At 40.5% G+C, this 23,743-nt stretch overlaps 1 protein-coding gene across 1 annotated transcript in view; it reads left to right on the plus strand.

Moving 5' to 3' along the window:
* Window positions 1–2,047: 2,047 nt before the first annotated feature.
* The window catches only part of LOC121278672 (NEDD4-like E3 ubiquitin-protein ligase WWP1), a 197,276-nt gene continuing 175,580 nt past the window's right edge, over window positions 2,048–23,743 (plus strand). The window contains exon 1 of the mRNA XM_041188993.1: window positions 2,048–2,278. The gene's annotated coding sequence lies outside the window, so the exon portion shown is untranslated. The remainder of the gene's footprint in view (window positions 2,279–23,743) is intronic.

The raw sequence follows: 23,743 nt of genomic DNA on the forward strand, positions 1-23,743 counted from the left end.
AAGGGCACGTACTTGGATGTGATGGTGGTCTGCACGAACCCTGCCGCTTTCTCGTCTCTGTCTGAATTAAGGTAGACAAGGAGCCTACTTCAGGAAAGATGGTTGGCTGCCAGGTGTCATTTTCTACATCTCCTTTCAATCCTATTGGACATTCACAAATATACGACAAACAACTATACAGTAGAAACAAGATGTCACTAGATTTGAAGGCTGAACCTTCCGATGTTAATTTGTTCTGTAGATGTAACATGTAGCAGATGAAAACATTGATCCAGCTGAGCTTTGCCAGTTGCAAAAGTTCCTCACTCTTGAGGAAGTGAAGGTCAGAAAATGCTTCTGCTCCCTTGGTCACTAGTGGTGTTGGTGGTAATAGCACTTATGTTTACATAGCCCTTCCATTGGCGACTATGCTTTCAGCTGCCTTGACCCCAAGCTCTGAAATTTCCTCCCTAAACTCTTTGCCTTTCTAACTCTCTCTCCTTCTTAAAACCTATCTTTTTGACCAAGCTTTTGATTATCTGTCCTAATACCTCCTTCTGTAGCTTACTGTCAAAAATGTTTTTATTGATAAAGTGCTTGTTTAGGACCTTGGGACGTTTTGCTACATTTATGGTGCTTTATAAATGCAAGTTATTGTGATTGTAGTATGAGGGCATAGCCTGAATCAATACCTTCGGCAGCAGGCGAGTCTACCACCAGTTTCTGAACTTCTTGTCTCTACAAGAAGGGAAGTGGATGGTGTACTTCCTGGAAGCTACTTACATCACTCCTGGAGAGGAGGCAATGGGGGCCTCTATGTGAGTCATCTGGCCGCAGATTCTGACAAGCTGGCTATCATGTTAACCCTAGATTTTCAGCATGTGATACAGGGGGTCAAGGAGTCAGTACTGGGCTATTTACTCCTGACACCAGGCTTCTGAAGCAGCTGTTCTATTTGGAACTTGGTCATGGCAGGAGACTCCCAGGAAGTCACTGGAGCAACGCTTTAGGTCCTCAAAGAGTCCCTGAAGAGATCAAACATCCCCACCGACTCATGCAAGTCCTTGGCTTGTGACTGACCAAAATGGAGAAGGTTTATTCAGGAAGGCACCAAACACATTGAGAGACTTTGTTGAGAGCACACACAGGTGAAGTCGAGGTGTTGGAGACAGCACACAAACCTCCAAATATTCATGTCCTGACCCTTCAAGCACCATCTGCCCCACATGTGGCAGAGTCTGCAGATCGTGCCTTGGACTTATCAGCCATCTCAGAACCCACTGAACCAGAGCGGAAGCAAGTTATCCTCAATCTCGAAGGTCTTTCCAAGAAGATTTGCTTCATCTTGCTCTTTGACATGGGATGCAACAGGCACAGCCCCATTCAACCATTCAGACTCAGAATTATATCGCTATTCCTTCATTTCTCTGGGTCAAAATCCTAGAATACCCCTCCTAACAGCACTGTGGGGTGTACCTACACCACATAGACTGCAGCAGTTCAATAAGGCAGCTCACCACCACCTTCTCAAGGACACTTAGGGACGAGCAATAAATGCTGGCCTAGCCAGTGATGCCCACATCTTGTGAAAGAATAAAACAAAATCGCAGAGCAAGTGCACCTCTTCAACGAGGTTCTCATCTATCTCATCTCCATTAATACTGATAATTGCATGGTCCTCGGGGGATGATTTTATTGTGCCCTCAAGACTTGAGACCACACCAGTGAGTGGCAACGCCTGATAGCAGTGAAGAAACCAAGGGTCTAAGTAAAATCGTTGGGTTTGATGGACAGCTGCCGGCATCACCACCTTGACTGCAAAGCTTCGAGACTGGACAACTGTGAGGGTTGAACAATAGTTCCAAAGCTGGTCCGGACTTGACCACCTTCACCCAATGAATGGCCTGCCGTTCTTCTGCCCTTTTCTGTTTGGATTTCGACCTGGGTATCCTGCTGGCTGGTACACCAAGCCCTCTGCGAAGCCAGTTTGGCCTTCAGCAGTGTTAAAGCTCCACTATATTAAAGCTTGCTTGCTCTGGGAGCTTTGCCCCGACACTGGCTCCGTTTGTTGGAACAAGCACGGCCGCAGCGCATTCGCGCGACGCTGGACAACGCGCGCGAGTGAGCGTGCGCACGCACGTGCACCCGGTGTCGGTGACGCGGACGAGTGTCGGTGCCGGAGATGGGAGTCGGAGAGCGGGGCTGCGCGGCGGAGCGGAGAGACGAGGAGTAAGGGAACCGTAGCCGAAGCGGTAGCGCCTGCGGGAGGAGGAGGAGGAGGAGGGAGGCCTTTAAACCGGTGAGAAGCACAGGCCCGGAGAGCAGGCTGAGGGCGGCCGTTGTATTATTTTGTTTGGTGGGGGGGGGGGGCGGTGAGGGGGCGTTGCTCCCACTCGGTGACTCCAAGAGCGAGTGTCGGGCACGGCTCTTACCGGAGCTGCGGCCGGGGATGTTAGTGATGAGGTCGGGCCCCGGGCCCCCTCACCTCCCGTGAGCGGAGGCCCCGCTGTGCGGCTGAGCGCCCCGAATCCCCGGGTCTCCGGGGAGTCCCGGCCCCTGTGACCCCGGTCAGACAGGCGGAGGCAGGCAGGCGGACAATGTGTCCCTCTCGGGCCGGGAGAGGAGGGGAGGGGGGCGATAATAGGGAGCCGCTGATCCGGCTCCCTGCCGAGTTTCAGGGCTCGCACTCGATCCGGATTGTGCAGGAAAAATAAACCGATCAGTGTTATTAATAAAAGTTATTGTCAAGTGAGTGGACATTTGCAGCACGGTTTCTCTCGGGGACTGCTTTTTATTGCTAATAAACGGATCAGACTTGGTCTGCCCAGCAGTTTAGAGATGGGTCTAGTTTGGTTTGTACTCGGGCTGGACAGCGGATCGCTTGTCTGCTCTGTGTACCCGAACCAGGAGGAAGAGATTGGGGGAGGGGGGTGTCGTTGTTGTTGTTTGTGAGAAGGGACCACTGCAGCTCCAACTGCATGCTGCCCTCCTGGCAATCACAAAGTGTCCATGACCATGACGAAGCAGCAGCACGTCTTAGACTTGTATATGAGTATTTTTAATCCAACCCTTTCTCCATCTGCGCGCTGGTAGGTTGCAATCCAGTGGATCTGGTGTGATTGGAGAGCGAACGTAGTTTGCAAGTTTTACCATTTGACGAAAACATTTTCTCAGGTTTTTAAAGTGTTTTCTGGACTCCTGTCAGCTAGTAGCTGTGCCCCCCTCCCCCTCCCCCTCCCCCGAATGTAAGGTCCAAGATGCGAGAATTCCTGGATTCCTCTGCCTCTGCTGACAGAAGTAAAACATTACAGCATCTTAATTCAGGGCCTTTGGTAGGCTCGGTGCTGTCTGCAAGAATACAGCCCGATGTGCAGTTTACAGTTTTATAATTACTGTGTACCGATGGATTTTTAAGCCTCCCAAATGTGAAAGTAAATTATAGTACTGTGCATGCCTAGATGACAACTGACACAATTCAGACAAGCCTTGCAAACCTTTACTGAATTTCACAGATTAAGTCTTTTTAAAAAAAGTTTGTTTCTGCAAAATCGAAGGAAACATAACATGGAATTTGAAAATAATTACTACAGGAGGCAGTATGCAGGCAGCGAAGACCCCATTTCTCTCACGTGTTTAATAGTGTATTAATTTACTGATAGTTTTGTCTTTGACCTGTGATTACACAGATGTTGTTTGTCAACATTCAAATTAAAAGTCCAAAATATTCTTTGAAGTGAAAACTGCATCCTTAAATTACAAGTCTTGAAGACTGTCAATGAAATTAATTCATTTAAAGTTCATGCTAAGTTTTTATGTTGAGAACTTTTTCTGAAAAAAGCCTGACTTTTCTCAGACCTGATGCCTGTTTTGTATTTATATTGCTGTGTCTGTCCTTCATACATACCCCACTGGAAGTTTAGTTTGCCATGGCCACATGAATAATTACCTTAAGTTGCAGGCATTTGCTAAATCGTCTCATCTTGATAGCTAGTATCTTGTGGTACAGGACTGTATGAGCTCTTCTTTTGACCAGTGATTGAGATTACAGCTATTCCAATTACTGCATATTGATACATTTATGATCATCCTTACTTTATTTGTCTCTAAATCAGAAAAGGGTAAAATTAAATAACGAGTACACATACAAAAACAAAAACAATCCTTGTGATTTGACACCTATTTAGCTCAGTTTTGAGTAAAGGGCAATACAGTATATGCAAAGCCTCAGATTAATTGCCACTAGTTATTGTGGAATATATGAGCTGTATAATTTTTCAGTTTATTTCTCTGATTGCAGCAACAGGCTGCAAATAAAATGGAGACGATTTTAAATTATGCAAACCATAGACCTCTCAAACAAGGGTCAGCAGCAGAAAGATACGTTGATTGACACAGCCTTACAATGCTGCATGACTCTTGTGCATCCTTGCTCTACATGAATTGAAAGTAACTGACAATCTTAATTTGAAGATGAGAAGAATAGTTTAGAATGCTGGGAGACTGGGAAATGTGTGCATTCATAGGGGCCTTGTACATGAATCATAAAAAGTTAACAAGCAGGTACAGCAAGCAATTAGGTAGCCAAATGCTATGTTAGCTTTCGTTATAAAAGGATTACTTTAAGAATAAAGAAGTTTTACTACATTTGCACAGGGTATTAGTGAGGTCATACCTGGAGTAGTGTGTGCAATTTGGTCTTACCTAAGGACAAACAAGACTGGTTCCTGAGATGAAGGCATTGTCCTACGAGGAGGGATTGAGTAGACTAGGCTTATCTTCACTGCACTTTAGAAAAATGAGCGTTGATTTAATTGAAACTTGTAAAATCCTTCAGGGGCTTGACAGGACAGATGCTGAGAAAATGTTTTTCCTTGTTGGGGAATCTAGAACACATGGCCACAATCTCAGAATAAGTGGTTGATTATTTAGCTTGAGATAAGGAGAAGTTTCTTCACTTAAGTAGTAGCTGATTTTTGGAATTTACTATTCTAGAGAGCTGTAGAGACTCGGCTGTTGAATATATTTAAGACATAGGTTGATAGATTTTTGGGTACCATGGCAATTAAGGGATATGGGGATAATGTGGGAAGGTGGAGTTGAGATGGAAAATCAGATATGATCTTATTGAATGGTGGAGCAGGCTTGAAGGGCCAAATGGCCTCCTCTGGCTCCTATTTATGTTCTAATGTGAAGTGGACCTATTCTGATATCATATCACACAGAAAATATTGTATGAAGGCAGTGAGGCCAGGGAAGTCGTGATTTTTAGAAAAATGCTGAGGGCAGTCATTAACTTCCTTAATCAACTTGATTAGCATAAATGTTCTTAAGAGAAAAAAACACAATATTGAATAAATGAAACAAAAAATAATGCTAGAAACATATGTAAGGAGAAATACGGGTTAATGTTTTAATATTAAGCCTACATTAGAACTCAGGCTAATTTTCAGAAAATTAGCTTTTACTTGGAAGGTGAAGGGGAGATGGAGAAGGAAGAGTAGCAGGGCGGAAGGGACAGAGATGAAAGAAGTTTGTAAAGCAGAGGTCAGGGACAGAAAATTGAAGGGTGAGCCACTTGGTCCGGTCTCATGTTCCATCCTGTGTGTCATGAAAGTATAATCATTTTCATAATTTTTTCAGGTTTGTTGTGAAATAGGTTTATGGGGGCAAGTATAGTTGGGCCTGTCTATCTGTGGTTTAATTACATTTGTTGTCAAGTAGACTGCAAGTTTAATTTATCAAAACAAGCTAAGTGCTTGACATGCTAATGAGTAAACATGGATGCTGGCTTAACATATAAGGTGTGAAGGGAATTTGCATTTTTAGATAAATTAATGGATATTTAGATTTCAAAGGGATCTTAGTCTGTTTACAACTAGCCAGATAAGCAAGGCAAGAATGTGTTTATTTTTCCCAAAGGTTACTGGCAAAATTGACACCATGAAAGATTTTATGTTATGAGGAAGATACAGTTTCAAAGACATATGGAACAATAGACTTTATACATTAAAAAGAGAGAAACATATATAAAGAAGAATTAAAGGTTATGAGTGGGATTTTCTGCACCCACCCACCACCTGGATCATCCGGTCACTCAGCAAGTTAGTGGACTTCTGGCTGGGGCTCTGTGGTGAGTCCTGCCCGCGACAGGGCCGGAAAACCTCAGCCTAAGTGTCAGAAGGCCATATAAGACCTAACAGAAGTGTGTAAAATAGCCTTAATGAAGCCTGTAGCATTTGTGCATAAGTCTGGAGTCTAACGAAACAGAAGCTGGGGAAAAGCCATTTGGAATTCCACTGTCCAGGGTATTGTGTTAACTTGCCAAGTTTGTTTTAAATCTAAAATCTATTTGTGGACCATTGCTTTAAATGGAGCGTAACTGGTAGTCGGGTTAGTTAGGAATTTTAGGAATTATTATAGTAGCAATTGTAGTCTTACATATTTGCTTAAAATCTTTTATTTTGTTAATAAATATTTTAATTCAAATTTTTTAAATGTCTAAAGGTCATTGGTGGACTTATTACTTCTGAATTCAGTACACACCTCTCATAATAAATACAAATTGCAAAACCATTGTGATAGCAAGACCAAGTTTCCCTCATGGATTTGGTCCGTTTGGCACATATCACCTGCCATGTCATAGCACTGTGGTTGATTTGAGTGGCATGGAAGAAATTCATTTGGTTATCATCTTGGCCAGAAATGGTGCATTGCCTTGGAAGACATAGGGGGAAAAAGATTAAAAATAGAAAAAAATGCTCTTTATGTGCAACTTTAAACTTTTGACTTATATTGTGTGTATGTTATGCAGTATTTTGTATGCTTAGTTGTAAGACTGTTCACAATATACATGTGAAAACGGTAGTTGAATTCTAATATTTTCCATGCAGTATTATTGCATCATTTTGCAGTGCTGCTTAGAGAAATCAGAGAAGTGATGACACTCATTACAGTGTTTGTGAGAGTATGATTGTAGAGGCTTATAAAATTGACACTGATGTGAAAAGAATCCAGAGACATTTTTCAAAAGAATTTAGAAGATATTTGGAATTTATTTTCTTTAGTTAAAGTGATGACAATATTTTGTTCACCCTTTGCAGCACCATATTCAAATTGACCAGACAGGCGTTGGATCAAATTTGTTTGGTTGTAGATGTTATTTATTTGGCAAGGGCATGTGTGTAAAGGCAATTACTGTTAGGTCAGCCATACCAAGTGCATTGATAGCTCTACCCAAACACCAATTTGCCAGTTATAAAAACACCTGCTTTTGGTACAGAATACATTTTCTTTTGGCTTAAATAAAATAACAGCCAGATAATTGAAAGAATATGTTTCCTACTATAAACAAATCTTTTTTTAAATCATATGTATGAGAGAGAGATGCATATTTTTCTCTGTAGGAGAGTACGGATGGTGTATTAATATATTGACTTAAGTATGTGTTTAAATTTTCACATTTTAAAATATCACCATGAGTTTCAGTTCCATGTCTTTCCATTGGTTTTGGATATGATTTATATTGATTCAATAGTAACATCTTGAATAGTAAGTTTTTGAATCTTTAAATGACCTTGGCAGTGCAAGGGATGGTGTAGCTGGAAGATTAATGTTAAAAATAACACTAGCAGAAAATATTCTGTAAATGGGGAAAATGGTCAATTGATCACTCTCTCTAAATAAAACCAGATTGTTGCGTTTAATGGCTATTCATTACCAAATATCTTTATTTGGGAAATAAAACACCATTTTTTTTTTAATCATACACAATACTTGTGGATGGTACTTTATCATGATGAAACTTCTCCTTTACATAAACTTTACATAGTGACTTATTTTTCCTTGCATGTTTTATGAAGGAATAGAGTGGGCAAATTTAGCTTTATCCTTGCTGCACCTGAAACAAATCGTGCAACCACCAATAATACTAGATCTCAGAATTAAATGCCGAGTCAGAGTGTGGAGTTTATACTGTCAATTGTAAACCAGAGTGTACTGGAAAATAGAAATGCTTTGGTTTGCAGTTGACAGTATAAACAGGGCATAAATGACAAAGTTGAACTTTTAAGTGCCAAATGAGATAAAATAGAATATCTTACTGTTCCACGTGAGTAAAGGCAGAACAGATAACTAGATCCAGATTAATTCCAATCCTAATCTATTGATAACTGTTTTAATGTATTGGAATAATAGAACAATGAAGTCAATTGCATGTTCACTTAGTAAAAGTCTTGCATTTTTACCCAGGAAAAATGGTGGAATCTGGCTTCCTGGCTATTTTCCTGTGTTTAGTCAACCAGGACAGTCTGAGGAATAACTGTGTTCTTCACCACTCCTCCTGCAACCTCTTATTGTCTGCATGTCTCATTGCAAGTGTTAAAGCAGGACGAATATGTTAATTATCACCATGGCTCAGTTGTCTCTGAATCAGAAGGCTGTGGGTGACAACCCCACTACAGGTTTTGAGGACTGAATCTAGGCGGATGCTTCACTGCTGTACTGAGGGAGTACTGTATTGTCAGAGATGCATTTTGGCTGACCTATTAAATTGAAGCTGCACAAAAGTTTCCATGGGATAATTAGAAAAAGGTGCCTGACCCACACTCTTCTCTCTGCTAACATCTTTAAAATCAGATTATCTGCTCATTTATTTGATATCTGTGGGACCTTGTGGATAAAATTGGCTTGTTTTCCATATAATAGATAATGTACTTAGGAGTAATTCAGTAGTTGTGAAGCATTTTGTGATGTCCTAAGATTGTGATAAAGGGACAGATTTGTTAGCATAATTGAAGTCCATGAAATTAAAGGGGCACTGGCAGTGGAGATGAAATTGACTGCCAGACGGAAAGCAGAGAGCAGTAGTGAATCATTGTTTTTTGGATTGGAATAAAGTATACGGTGATGTCCGCTAGGGTCAGTTTTAGAACCATTGATCTTTTGTTATATATTAATGATCTGGAATTGTGTATGGGGACATAATGTCAGACTTTACAGATGACACAAAGCTTGGAAATGAATTAAAAATGAGAATAGCAGACTTCAGGAGGATGTAGACAGACTGGTAAAATGAGCAGACTCATGACAGATGAAATTTAAAACAGAGAAGCATGAAGTTTGGTAGGAAAAATAAGAGATGGCACAATTAAATTGTGGAATTTTAAAAGGAGGCAGGAACAGAGAGACCTGAAGTTTCATGTACAGAAATATATGAAGGTGGTAAAACAAGTTGATAAAGCAAGTCTGGCAGTATCTGCGGAGAGGAACACAGTTAACGTTTCGAGGCCGTATGACTCCTCAACAGAACTAAGTAAAAATAGAAAAGAGGTGAAATATAAGATGGATTAAAGGTGGTGGAGCTGGATAGAGAGCCAGTGATAGGTGGAGATAGCCAAAAGGTGTCATAGACAAAAGGACAAAGAGGTGTTGAAGGTGGTGATATTCTCTAAGGAATGTGCTAATTAAGGGTAGAAAGCAGGACAAGCAAGGTACAGATAGCCCTAGTCGGTGTGGGGTAGGGTGAAGGAATCGAAATGGGCTAAAAGGTAGAGGTAAAACAATGGATGGAAATACATTTAAAAAATAATGAAAATAGGTGGGAAAACTACATTTAAGGATACTGGTTAGATCTCAGCCAAGTATTATGTCCAGTTTTTGACTTCAGAAAGAATATCAAGCCCTTGGAGGAGACTTACTGGAGTGTATCAGAGACGAGGGATTTCAGTAATGTGAAGGGACTGGTGAAGCTTGGAATGATTTAATAAAAAGAAAAAGATGACTTGCATTTACATAGCTTCTTTCACAACAACCAGACATCCCAAAGTGCTTTGCAACCAGTGAAGTACTTGTGTTGTAATGTAGCAAAAGCAGCAAGATTTGTGCACTCCAAATTCCCACACAAGCAATGTGATAATGACCAGACAATTTGTTTTGGTGATGAATATTAGCCAGGGCAATGGGGATAGCTTCCATGCTGTTCTTCGAAATAGTGGCATGGGACCTTTGAAGTCCACCTGAGAGGACAGACAGGGCCTTGGGTTTTATGACTCATCCAAAAGACCGCATCTCTGACAGTGCAGCACTTCCCTCAGTACTGGAGTGTCACCCTAGATTGTTGTGCTCAAGTCTCAGAGTGGGACTTGAACCCACAATCTTCTGACTCAGATGAGTGTTACCAACTGAGCCATGGCCGAGGTGTTACAGAAGTGTTCAAAGTTATGAGGGATAGAGTAGGTGGCGAAAAACTGTTGCCATTGGCAGAAGGACAGAGATTTAAAATAATTGGCAAAGCAACAGGTGAGGTGAGAGTTGTAATGATCTCGAATGCATTGCCTGAAAAGTTGGTGGAAGGGGATTTGGTCCTAGCTTTCAAAAAAGAATTGGATCGCTACTTAAAAAGGAAATGTTTGCAGGATAATAGGGAAAGAGCCAGGGAAGTGGAACTAATGAGTAGATGTTGCAAAGAGCAGACTTGATGGACCAAATGGCCTCTTTCTGTGCTGTATAATTCTATGAAATGCAAGTTTTTTTTTAATATGTAGAAGAAAAGAAGACCTCTCTTCCCTGTTTAGGGTATTTCTAGGTACTTTTTGGGTATTGATCTCAATAAATTGAGAATTAGTCCCAACTTTGTTTTTTTTTTGACATTTTCTTCTGTTTCTGTAGATTCTGATTTCTTTGATTTTCACATGAATTCTTACCTACATCAAAAAGTCAGCAAATGTAGAAAAAACGTTTGTCTATTCTTCATGTGTTCTCAGTGATTTGCAACTTCAATCACTCACTTTGGGTTCTCTCCTCACAGTTCACTGTCTTCCCTTAACTTCTCCTATATAAACTCTTTCTTTACCCATATTCACATCCATAACCTTTACTTTTCTATTTCATGCAACCTCTCTGTGTACATTGTGTTGACCACAGACAAGGCAATCTCTGAAAATTTCCTTGTATTCCTCACCAATCTCTGAAAATTTCCTTGTATTCCTCACCACTTGCATACCCCAACCCCTTCCAACCACAGTCATTCCTGTATCTAAGCCTGTTTTTTTTTAAAAAAAGCCAAGTCACTTACAGCTGCTGTTGCAAGCTCCCAACTATCAAGTTTTTTGCTGTCCATTGGCCATGATATTCCTGCAGCTATCACATCTGCTTAGTCCATTGCCTGAGTTGGCTAGACCACTTCAAGCACTATTGGGCCTAACTCATTTTTGTTAGAACTGTTAACCACTCCAGTATCTTCCTGGAATGCAAGGGTAACCCTGATTTCTTTTCTTCACTAATAACTGCTTTCTTAAACCTTTCTGGCCTGTCCCCTCCTCTCTCACTTCCAACAATTGTTAGGAGCTTATGTTTGTTGCCTTCACTAAGACTGGGGCCATATTGTATGCTTGTGATAAAAGGACGGCAATAATCATGGGTGATTTTAATCTACATATAAACTGGAAAAATCAGATTGGTAGTAGTAGCCTGGATGAGGAGTTCTTTGGATGCTTTCGAGCGAGTTTCCTAGAGCAGCATTTTCTGGAACCAACCGGAGAGCAGGTTATATTAGACTTGGTATTGTGTAATGTTACAGGATTAATTAATGACCTCCTAGTAGGTAGCAGCGACCACAATATGATTAAATTTTGCATCCAGTTTGAAAGAGAGAAGATTGGGTCCACGACTAGTATTTTAAACTTAAGGGCAATTATGTGGGCATGAAAGCTGAGCTAGCTGAAGAGAACTGGGATACCCAGATTGAGATTAGATCAATAGAGAAGCAGTGGCAGACATTTAAGGGGATATTTCAGAATATTCAGAATGGGTATATTCCTACTATAAATAAAAATTCTAAGTGGAGGACCCACCATCCATGTTTAACTAAAGAACTAAGTAAAGCATCAAATGTAAGGGAAAAGCATATAACTATGCCAGGACGAGTGCCAGGACAGATGATTGGTCAGTATGTAAAGAATGGCAAGAGAATGACCAAAAGGTTAATCAGGAGAAATAAAGTAGAGTATGAGAGAAAGCTAGCTAGAAATGTAAAATGAATAGCAAGAGTTTCTACAGGTATTTAAAAAGGAAAAAAAGTAAGTAGAGTAAGTGTTGGTCCTCTATAGAGTGACAGTGGAGAGTTAATAGTAGATAATAAGGAAATGATGGATGAAATGAACAAATATTTTGCTTCTGTATTCGCTAAAGAGCATACAAAATACATTCCAGTAATAGCTGTATATCAGGAGGTGGAACGGAGAGAGGAACTTGGTGAAACTGCAGTCACTAGGGAAGTGGTACTGAGCAACTGATGGAGCTGCGGGCTGACAAGTCTCTGAGTCTTGATGGACTTCATCTTAGGGTCTTAGAAGAGGTGGCTAATGATGTTGTAGATGCACTGGTGTTAATTTTCCAAAATTTCCTAGGTTCTGGACAGGTTCCTTCAGCCTGGAAAGTAATAAATTTAACCCCTCTATTCAAGAAGGGAGCAAGGCAGAAAACAGGAAACCGTAGGCCAATTAGCTTGACATCTGTCATGGGGAAGTTGTTAGAATCGATCATTAAGGAAGTTATAGCTGGGCATTGAGAAAAACTCAAGGTAATCGGGAAGAGTCAGCATGGTTTTGTGAAAGGGAATGCATGTTTAATAATTTATTGGAGTTTTTTGAAGGAGTAACATGTGCTGTAGATAAAAGGGAGCCTGTAGACATGCTGTACTTAGAGTTCCAGAAAGCATATGGTGCCACATCAAAGGTTATTGCAGAAAATAAAAGCTCATGGTTTAGGGGGTAACATATTAGCATGGGTAGAAGATTGGCTGGCTGGCAGAAAACAAAGTGTATGCATAAATGGGTCTTTTTCTGATTGGCAGGATGTGATGAATAGATTCACATAAACATTTACAGCTCAGAAGGAGGTCATTCAGCCAATCATGTCCGTGCCGGTCTTCAAAGACCTGATTACCCCATTTTCCAGCGCTTTGCCCATAGCCCTGGAGGGGCCTGTGGTGGGCCTCAGCTTTTTACAATTTACATCAATGACTTAGAGGAGGGGAGCGATGGCATGGTAGCTAAATTTTCAGATGATGCAAAGATAGGAAGGAACGTATGTTGTGAAGAAGACATAAGGAGGTTGCGCTAGATCAGTTGAGTGAGTGGACAAAGATATGGAAAATGGATATCATGTAGGAAAATGTGAAGTTGTTCACTTTGGCAGGAGGAATAAAAAAGCAGAGTATTACTTAAATGGAGAATGCCTGCCAAGCTCCAAGATGCAGAGGGATCTAGGTGTTATAGTATATAAGCCACAGAAAGTTAGTATGCAGGTACAGCATGTAATTAAGAAGGCCAATGGAATGCTTTCCTTTATTATGAGAGGAATTGAACATAAAAGTAAGGATCTTGTGCTTCAGTTATACAGAGCATTGGTGAGACCACATCTCTAATACCGTGTGGGGTTTTGGTCCGCTCATTTAAGGAAGGATGTGAATGCATTGGAGACGGTTCAGAGGAGGTTTACTAGATTGGTACCTGGAATGAGTGGGTTTTCTTATGAGGAAAGGTTGTACAGGCTGGGTTTATTTCCACTGGAGTTTAGGAGACTGAGGGGTGACTTGATTGAAGTGTATAAGATCCTGAACAGTATCGGCAAGGTGGACATGGAAAGGATATTTCCCATTGTGGGTGAGTCCAGAGTGAGAGGGGGCACTGTTTTAAAATTAGGGGTTGTCCTTTTAGATGAGAATTTTTTTCTCTGAGGGTTGTGCGACTTTGGAACCCTCTGCCTCAGAAGGTGGTGGAAGCGGGTTCATTGAATATTTTTAAGGCAGAGGTAGATAGATTCTTGTTAGGCAAGGGAATCAAAGATTATCGGGGTTAAATGGGAATGTGGAATATGAAACACAGGCAGATCAGCCATGATCTAATTGAATGGCGGAGCAGGCTCAAGGGGCCAAATGGCTTACTCCTCTTATTCCTTATGTTCATGTATTCCCCCTTTCTTCTGGCCTCTTGCCCACCAAGCCAAATTTCTTCCAAGATCTCTCCAGCCATAGTTCTGATCCCACATCTTCCTCTAGCTTCTGTTCTTCTTGTGCCCTCTCTGACTCCATGTTCTTAAGGCCCACCTCTTGCACTCGTAGAGTAGACAACAACTGACATCACTCTTCATCCTCATGGAAGCTGACATTGTAAATTGTTCCCTCTCCACAGGTATATATGCTTCTCTTTCAAAACTGCGATTTTCACCCCCTAAAAAAAATCATCTTTGATTTCTCTGATTTTGCAAACTACTACCCCATTTCCAACCTCCCTTTCTCTCCAAAGTCCTTGATGCCTGCCAAATCTATGCCCATCATTCCAACAGCTCTATATTTGTATATTTACATCAGGTTTGCGCCGCTGCCACAGCTTTTAAATGGCTCTAATTAAATTCATTAAAGTTGACATCTGTAGTGCACTCTTCCTCCTTGTCCTTCTCAACTTCTGAAGCTGTTGACCCAGCCAACTACACTGCCTTCCTCCAATGCTTTTCCTTCATTGTCCACACAATATGTGGAGCAGTGTATGACCGGGAACTGGATGCTTTGTAAGCAGAGTGCTAAAGTCAGGAATTTGGTGCCAGTGGAAATTCTTTTTTTTTTACCTCCAGTAGCTGGTGAGCATTGTCCCAAGCTAGGAAACTAACTTGCTATTGCTTTACTTAATTAGTGACTAATTAACTAATCAAATAAATGAATAATTAAGCTTAGTTAGACATAGGGCAGATAATGTGCTGTAACGGCAAAATGTGCAAGTTTGTAGTGAACATTGCGAACCCGGACAGCCATATCTGCAGTGAGTGTCTGCAGCTCAAAAAACTGGGAGCTTGAGCCTCAGATAATGCGGGGCACCAGTGAGGGAGAGTTACCTGGGCACTTTGTTCCAGGAGGCAGCCATATGCCTTAGGTTAAGTAGAACTTTAGAGTTGGTCAGTGGGCATGGGAAGGTGGGTGTCACTGCAAGTCATGCAGGTATGGGCACCCAGGATTTAGTGACAGAAGATCCTTGGCCCTGATTTTGACCAACAGGTATAAACTTCTGATAAAAACAAAAAAACTGCCGATGCTGGAAATCCAAACCGAAAACAGAATTACCTGGAAAAACTCAGCAGGTCTGGCAGCATCGGCGGAGAAGAAAAGAGTTGACGTTTCGAGTCCTCATGACCCTTCGACAGACCTTGAGTTCGAGTCCAAGAAAGAGTTGAAATATAAGCTGGTTTAAGGTGTGTGGGGGGGAGCGGAGAGAGAGAGAGAAGTGGAGGGGGGAGGTGTGGTTGTAGGGACAAACAAGCAGTGATAGAAGCAGATCATCAAAAGATGTCAACAAAAATAGGACAAAAGAACACATAGGTGTTAAAGTTGGTGATATTATCTAAACAAATGTGCTAATTAAGAATGGATGGTAGGGATGGTAGGTATAAACTTCTTGTTACCTGTATGGAGAGAATGAGGACTGCAGAGTGGGTGGGCAAACTGACCACAGTGTACCATGATGTAGGACCCCATTTAAGTAGTGGGAGTGCAAAGGAATGTGATAGTGATAGATGACAGTATAGTCAGGGGGAATAGACACTGTTCTCTGTAGCCATGACTTGGAATTGCAAAGGTTGTGTTGCCTGCCCAGTGCTGGGGCTGCAGACATCTCCTCATGGCAGGAAATGAATTTGGAGGGGGCAGGTCCAGTTTTCATTGTCCATGTAGCAACCAATGACATAGGTAGAACTGGAAATTATGTTCGATTTGAGATAGTTTGAGGAGTTTGGGTCCACATTAAACTGAAGAACCTCAAAGGATTTTTACCTGTGCCATGCACTAATTGACATGGCATCAAGCAGATTAGATAATTAAATTCATGACTCAAAGAATGACATGGGAAAAAAGGAGTTTTGATTCATGGGTTACTGTGCCAGTACTAGGGAAAGGGGGAGCTGTCCTGTTGGTCTGGGTTACACTTAAACCTGGTTGGGATCAGGGTCCTGGCAATTGTCTAACCAAGGCTGGGGATAGTTTTAAACTAAAAAAGGTGGAATGCTCACATGAAGGGAGATTTAGAAATCTAAAGAGAAATATTGAGGCAATAGAGCAGTGTAGCAATTTGGGTAATGACCAACAGAGTGGGTAGAAAGGGACAGTGAGTTTAATGATGACAGTACATCAGTGAAAATGTTCCATGTAAAGTATGGTGGTTTAAAAAAGATAAATTAAAGGCTCTTTATTCGAATGCATTCATAACAAGTTGAGCGCACAAATAAAAAGAAATGGGTTTGATATAATCGTCATTACAGAGACATGAGTGCAAGATTCCCAAGGTTGGAAAATAATTATTCCACGGTGTACCTTTGAAAAGAAAAGCAGAATGGGAAAGGTGTAGGAGCAGCCCTGATAAAGTATGACATAAGGACGGTAGCTGGAAAGGATCATGGCTCAGAAGATCACAAAGTAGAATCTGTATGGCTGGAAATTAGGAACAGCAGGGATCATAACTTGTAGGTCCCCTAAAAGTAGTTATAGTGATGGATATTTTACAAGAAATAATTGGAGATTAGCAAATGCAATGTAATAATTATGGACTTTAATCTTCATATAGACTAGACAAATCAATTTGGCAAAGGTAGGCTGGAAGACGAGTTTATAGAATGCTTTCTTGACAACTTCCTAGAACAATACACCGTGGAATCATATGGGGAAAAAGCTATTGTAGATCTGATGTGTAATGAGGCAGGGTTAATTAGTAATCTAATTAGTAAAAGACCCTCTGGTAAAAGTGATCATAATACAATTTTATTCCATATTAAGCTTTGAGAGTGACATATTCCAGTCCAAAAGAAGAATCTTAGAGCCAATTACATAAGGGTGAGAGGAGAGCTGACTTAGGCTGATTGGGCAAATAGACTAAAAGGAATGGCAATAAATAAACAATGGGAAATATTAAAGAAATGATTCAAAGTGTTCAACATTAACAAGAAAGATCCATCGCTGACTTATTACGGAACTTAAAGAAAATATTAGATTAACAGAAATCACAAATTACATACCAGAAATAGAAAGTAACCAGGAGCTAATAAGAGTGAGGAACTTAACGTAATTAATGTCAGCAGGAAAAATGAATGAGAGAAACTTATGCGATTAAAAGCTGAAAAATCCCAGGACCTGATGGCCTACATCCCAGGGTTCTAGAAGAGACAGCTACAGAAATAGTGGATACAGTGATTATGATTTTTCAAAATTCCCTAGATTTCTGAATGGCACTAGCAGATTGGAAGTTAGAAAATGTAACACTGCTACTCAAGAAGGCAGGGAGAGAAAAAACAGGAAACTACTGGTCAGTTAACCTGGCATCAGTTTTCAGAAAATGCTGGAATCTATTATTAAGGAATTCTTAACAATGCACTCAGAAAATCATAGTATGATCAGACAGAATCAGCAAGGTTTTATGAAACAGAAAATGCATTTGACAAATTTATTGAAGTTATTTGGGGGATGTAACTAGTAGGGTAGACGGAGAGGAGCCAGAAGGTGTAGTATAATTGGATTTCTAAAAGGCATTTTGTAAGGTGCCACACAAAAGGTTGATATGCAAGATAAGGGCTCACAGTTTGGAGTAATTATATTAGCATGGATGGAAGATTGGTTATTGGACAGGAAGCAGAGGGTAGGGATAAACAAGGTGCTTGCAAGTTGGCAAGCTGTGACTAGTGGAGTGCCACAAGAATCAGTGCTGAGGCCGCAACTATTTACAATCTATATTAATGACTTAGACAAAGAAGCAGAGTAATGCATTTGCTGATGATACAAAGCTAGGTGGGATTCTAAGCTGTGAGGAAGACACAAAGAAGCTGCAAAGTGATATAGACAGGTTAAGTGAATGGGCAACAAGGTGGCACATGGGGAATAATGTGGGGAAGTGCAAGTTTATTCACTTTGCTAGTAAGAATAGAAAAATGATACTTTTTAAAAGGTGCGAAACTTGTAAATATAGATAAGCAAGACTTGGGTGTACTCGTACAAGGAACATAGTTTGCATGCAGGTACAGCAAACAATTACGAAAGCAAAAAGAATGTTGGCCTATATTGCAAGGGGATTGGAGGCAAGAACAAGGAATTGTACAATTGTGTCGGGCTTTTGTGCCACCAAATCTGGAATATTGTGCTCAATTAAGGAAGGATATACTTGCATTGGAGGTGGTACAGTGAAGGTTCAGTGGATGAGAGGCTGTGTAAATTGGACCTATGCTTTCTGGAGGTTAGATAGATGAGATGCGATATCGTTAAAACATACAAGATTCTGAAAGGGCTTGACATGGTAGACAATGGGAGTTGTTTCCCCTGCTGGGCAATCTGTAACAAAGGGACACAGCCTCAGCATAAGGTGTGTATTATTTATGACAAGTGAGGAGAAGTTTCTCCTCTCAAAGGGTTGTGGATCTAGGGAAAGGCTGGGATAGACAGTTTTTTGATCTCAGGGAATCAGGGGATTTGGGGGTGGGAGGGAAAGTGGAGTTGAAGCAGAAGGTCAGCCATGATTGTATTGAACAATCCAGCAGGCTCAGGGGACCATATGGTCTGCTTCTGTTATTTCTTATGGTATGTTCTTATGTCCAACTGCTTTTGATTATTCTCACTCTTAGCTATCCAGTTGCACCCAGAGACTCTCTAGCAGTTGCTTAATTTCCCACATCTGAACTGTTGGCTCAGGAGCCCCCCAAGGATCTAACTTGGTCCCTTTCACTTTTCAGCATGCTGCCTTTCTGCAACATCATTTGATGACATGACATCAGGTTCTCATGTACATCAATGACACTAAGCTCTACTTCTCCATCACTGCTCACAGCTCATTGGCTGCTGGTTAAGCAATGCTTGATTTAAAAATTTTTCCTTGTTTTCTAATCTCTCCATGGCCATACCACCATCTCCCCACCTTTCTCTGTAATCTCCTCCAGCTTCACAACACTCTGAGATATCCATGCTGCTCTAATTCTGGCCTCTTGAGTATCCCTGATTTTAATTATTCCATGGCTGTAGCTTCAGCTGACTAGGCCCTAAGCTCTGGAATTTTCTCCTTAAACTTCTCTGCATCACTACCTTTCTTTCCTCTTTTAAGATATTTCTGAAAGCCAAGCTTTGAAGAAGCTTTTGGCCATCTTCCCTAACCTCACCTTATGTGGCTTGGTGTCAAATTTTGCTTTATAATGCTTGTGTGAAGCATCTTGAGATGTTTGATCACTTTAAGGGCACCATATAAATACAACTTGTTGCCTGCTGCACTGTCTGCTGTCAGCCTGCTTATATCACCATTTCCTCTAGTAATGTATTGGAAAGAGTGAAACCATTGCCACTGGCCTCCAAGTTAAACTTTGAACCCTTGCCTTGCCATTCCATCTCCCTCGCTGACCACTGTTTCAGGTTGAATCAGACTGTTTGCAATTTGAGAAAATATGCAATATAGGAAAAAAGCTACAGGAAAAGTACCATGAATTCAGTAAGGAGGTAATTCAACATTCACGGGGTGAATTTCTGCAGGGGTTCTCCTGAAGGTTTGTTGTAACTTTGCCAGAAGAGCTTGTATGAGCACTATTTGTGCTTTCTGGAGGTTTCATAGAACTTTTGGCAAAGTTATAGTAGATGAATAGAAGAAAATTGGTTCCTAAGACTATAGGGTTACTGGGCTATTTATGGCATAAAAATAGAGTTGAGACCACAATCAGATTAGCTTTGATCTTACCGAATGGCAGAGCAGGCTGAAGCAGCCGAATGGCTTACGCCTGCTTCAAATCCATATATTTGTATGTTAGACAAGAAAAGACCAGCTAGCCTGTCCATACACTTATCTAGCCTGTTCCATAAAGTCACGATGCCATACCCATCACAATTTAGAAACTCCTACCCACTAAGAACCACACAGTCACCTGGGAGAAGCAAAAAACTTCCGACTTACCTAGGTGATTGAAACTACCCCAGGAGACAACATTGATCATGAATTATATTCCTTTGCACTTACCTTTGTATGACATCATCTCTGCTCCAACAACAAACTAGTTTAGCTACTTTTGAGGTTTAAGGCAAATTAGCATGCTCTGGAGGAGCAAGCAACTTGTTCTGTAAGTTTATTATTTTCTGGGAAAGAAGTTCTGCCTAACACCTATGCTATGTCTACACTTGTGTAACCCACAAATGTGACCCTTGTTCCTAACCTATCTGATTGAAATAATTTGTCAATGTGAACACAACCTAGTTTCTTCGTTATTTTATAGACCTCAATCAGTTTGCCTGCATCTTCTATTATAAAAAGAGCATAAACCCAGTGTTTTAAATCAATCTCATTAGCTAAGGTGTTTCAAACTGGCCATCAATATAATGGCCTTCCTTTGAACCTTTTCCAAAGCCTCAGTAACACTGAGGGATCAGACCTGGACACAGCATTCCAAACGAGGTCTAACCAAGTCTTGTACACAATTATATGTTTAACTTTATATTATTTTTATTTCCTAATTTACTTAATACCCTCTGCAAATTTTTCATAAGATTATAAAAAATAGGAACACAGTAGGCTATTTGGCCCATTGAGCCTGCTTGGCCATTCAATAAGATTATGGCTGATTTGATTGTGGCCTTAACTCCACTTTCCTGCCTGTCCCCCATAACTCTTGTCTACATTGTCAATCAAAGGCACTTCTCCCCTTCTTCATCCTCCCTCTTTGAGTAGCTTACTTGCTGCCCCTACAGCAACTCCATCTCCTGCTGCAGCCCAAGGGGGAATGTTACCACAACCTGCATGGCTGGAAGAAAATGGTTTGCCCAGAATATTGCATTCAGAGCCAACACCTTCCCCAGATGCAGCATGACTTGCTGCAGCTTTCACCAACTGTGACCAGCTCCTCAAAACACCCAGCACTTCCACAAACTCAAACAGAACAAGTAAAAAGCAATTAACCTGCGAGTTGTTGATCACCCCTTTAAATCCTGCTGGTGAGGAATCCTTCATACTGCTGTGTCTGTTTGAGAAAACACCAGCTGGAATGGGGAGGTCCAAAGTAGCAGCATTGACGTTAAATCAGTGATAGGTGCGGACTGACAACATGATCTGCTACATTGGATACTTTGGGCACGCAATCAGAATGATTCAGCTGTATAAATGGGGCTTTTGCCTAAGTTACAGAAATGGACTGTGAGAAATCACAAGTAAATTCTGGGTGCTAATATCCTTATGGCCCCTGATTCAATTAGCTAGTTGGTTCCAAAGCTAATGCAGTTTTATGCTGTGAACCTGCATCCTTTGGAACAGGATTGAGACTTTACAATTTCATTTTATCCTTACAGCTAACAGGTTTTCATTCTACCTGTTCGATTTACCTTTGATCCATTCTTTGCGATAAAAGAACAGTATGCTAACTCTTGTGTATCATTTTGATTTCATTCACGATTTTATGAAAGATCTATGTTTCTATCATACATTGTGTGCTTTACTGTGCAGGGTAATGTTTGAATAACATTGTACTCAACATGATGGAGTAGGAAATTGTTAGGATTGCAAATGATGGATGCAAATTCCGATTTAATTGTTCACGATTCATTTGGGAAATAGTTGTTAGATGCTTCAAATGAAGCTTCCAACTAAAATATTTAGGAATCTTTAGGAATCAACACTGCTGGAAAATTAGTGTTCCCATTTGTCAAATTCATGTTGTTATTTGTTTCATTGAGACCAACTATAGGTTTAAGGGATAAACTGGGCAAAGTTCATCTCTATCTGAAAATTTAATGTGCTTAACAGACCAGGTTTGGGACCAGGGAGTTTGCTGATGGAAACAATTGGAATTTCTTTTATATAGTGAGATTTGTAAGCTGCAGTTGTTGCATAAATGTTTACTATCTGGACTGGAGCTTGTAGTTCTAATTATATGAATTAAACCGCTTCAGTAGATTATTTTGGCTTGCAATTTATAAGCGAGCTTCACATAATATCACTGCATTATAACTAGTTTATTTACTATATTAATAACAATATTTTTCAGAAAGTTTATACCCAAACAAAATGCTCAAATGTTGTGCAATGTACTTCTATGATCTTAACTGGTGACCTTAAAATACTCATACCTCTGCCAGTGACAAACCTGTAACCAAAAGTACTTTATCCTTGTGTTGTATAAATACAAAAGCTCTTGTCAGACACAAGCTAACTTTGGAAGGGCGTAATCAGTAATTGTATTCTTTTCATGGTTCGAATACCTGTGTTACGACAATATCATAGTCCTACAATTACACTAATCCTGTATTGTAGGTAGGACTTTTGAGTGAACTAATGCAACTAAAATACAGCTTAGGGTATATTTTGCTCCAGTGAGTTTATGGCACTTAAGTTTTGGAGATGTGAGACTGTGAATGCTGATTTGCTTCACATCCTGTGGATCTTCCCAGGATTGTTTTCTTTGCAGAAGACATTCTGGTAGAGTTGGGTAGAATCGTAGTTTTTTACCTCTGATTTGTGTTTTAGCTTGTTCAAGAAATCTGGTATCTTGCAACATGAAGGTTATTTTGCTGTTGGCCTTTCTGGGAACCAATACTAAGGTGACTTGTGTTGAAAAAAAAATCACTGGTTAAGTGCAGATCTGGATGATATTAATTGGGAATAACCAATGTTCAGTATTGTGGGTAAGAAAGACTTTTCAGTTCACCGTGAGGTGCATTGAAACCACGTGAATAGAATCTGGTGAGAAATTGGGGTCAACCACGTTGTCTCTGATTATTTTGTAACTACAGAAAAATATTTTTGCGCGCTGATGGTGATTGGCAGTTTAATTGATACTGTAGGTAACAATCCTTAGTGGGTTATGCTTCACATTCTTTTTCAAGACTGTTTATTGATAAGTTTTGTTCAATAATGTAGTACAAATTAAATTGTTTAATTTTTTTGTGTCTTTAACATACTTAATATTGTACAGTTGATGGTTCCACTTCTGTGCTTGCCAGTCTGCAATTTTCTGCCAAGTAAAATGCATAAACTTCAAACCTGACCTTGCTGATAAGAATAGAAGTAAAAATTCCTGACCAATATGGGTACAGCGAGTAATTAGGAAAGCTAATACAACATTATCGTTTATTGTGAGGGGAGTTGAATATGAAAGTAGGGAGGTTAGGCTTCATTTGTACAAGGCACTGGGGAGACCACATCTAGAGTACTGTGTACAGTATTGGCCGTCTTATTTAAGGAAAGATGTAAATGTGCTAGAAGCTATCAGAGAAGGTTTACTGCACTAGTACTTGGAATGGAGGAGTTGTCTTATGAGAAAAGGTTAGACAGTTAGCCTTGTATCCACTGGAGTTTAGAAGAGTAAGAGGTGACTTGATTGAAACCTTTAAGATACTGAGGGGTCTTAACAGAGTGTATGTGGAGAGAATGTTTCCTCTTGTGGGAGAATCTAGGACGAGGGGGTCACTGTTTAAAAATAAGGGGACATTCATTTAAGACAGAGATGAGAATTATTTTCTCTGAGGGTTGAGTGTCTTTGAAATTCTCTTCCTCAAAAGGCAGTGGAAACAGAGAGTCTTAGAATAGTTTTAAGGGAGAGCTAGAAAGATTCTTAATAAGCAGTGGGTAAAAAGTTATTGGGGGTAAGCAGGAATGTGGACTTAAGGTTGCAATCAGATCAGCCATGATTTAATTGAATGGCGGAGCTGGCTCCAAGGGCCAAGTGGCCCACTCCTGCTCCTAATTCGTTTGTTTGTATGTATGTTCACATGGATTCACAC

Source organism: Carcharodon carcharias, chromosome 6, assembly GCF_017639515.1.
Source record: "Carcharodon carcharias isolate sCarCar2 chromosome 6, sCarCar2.pri, whole genome shotgun sequence".
In the NCBI taxonomy this organism is placed as follows: Eukaryota; Metazoa; Chordata; class Chondrichthyes; order Lamniformes; family Lamnidae; genus Carcharodon; species Carcharodon carcharias.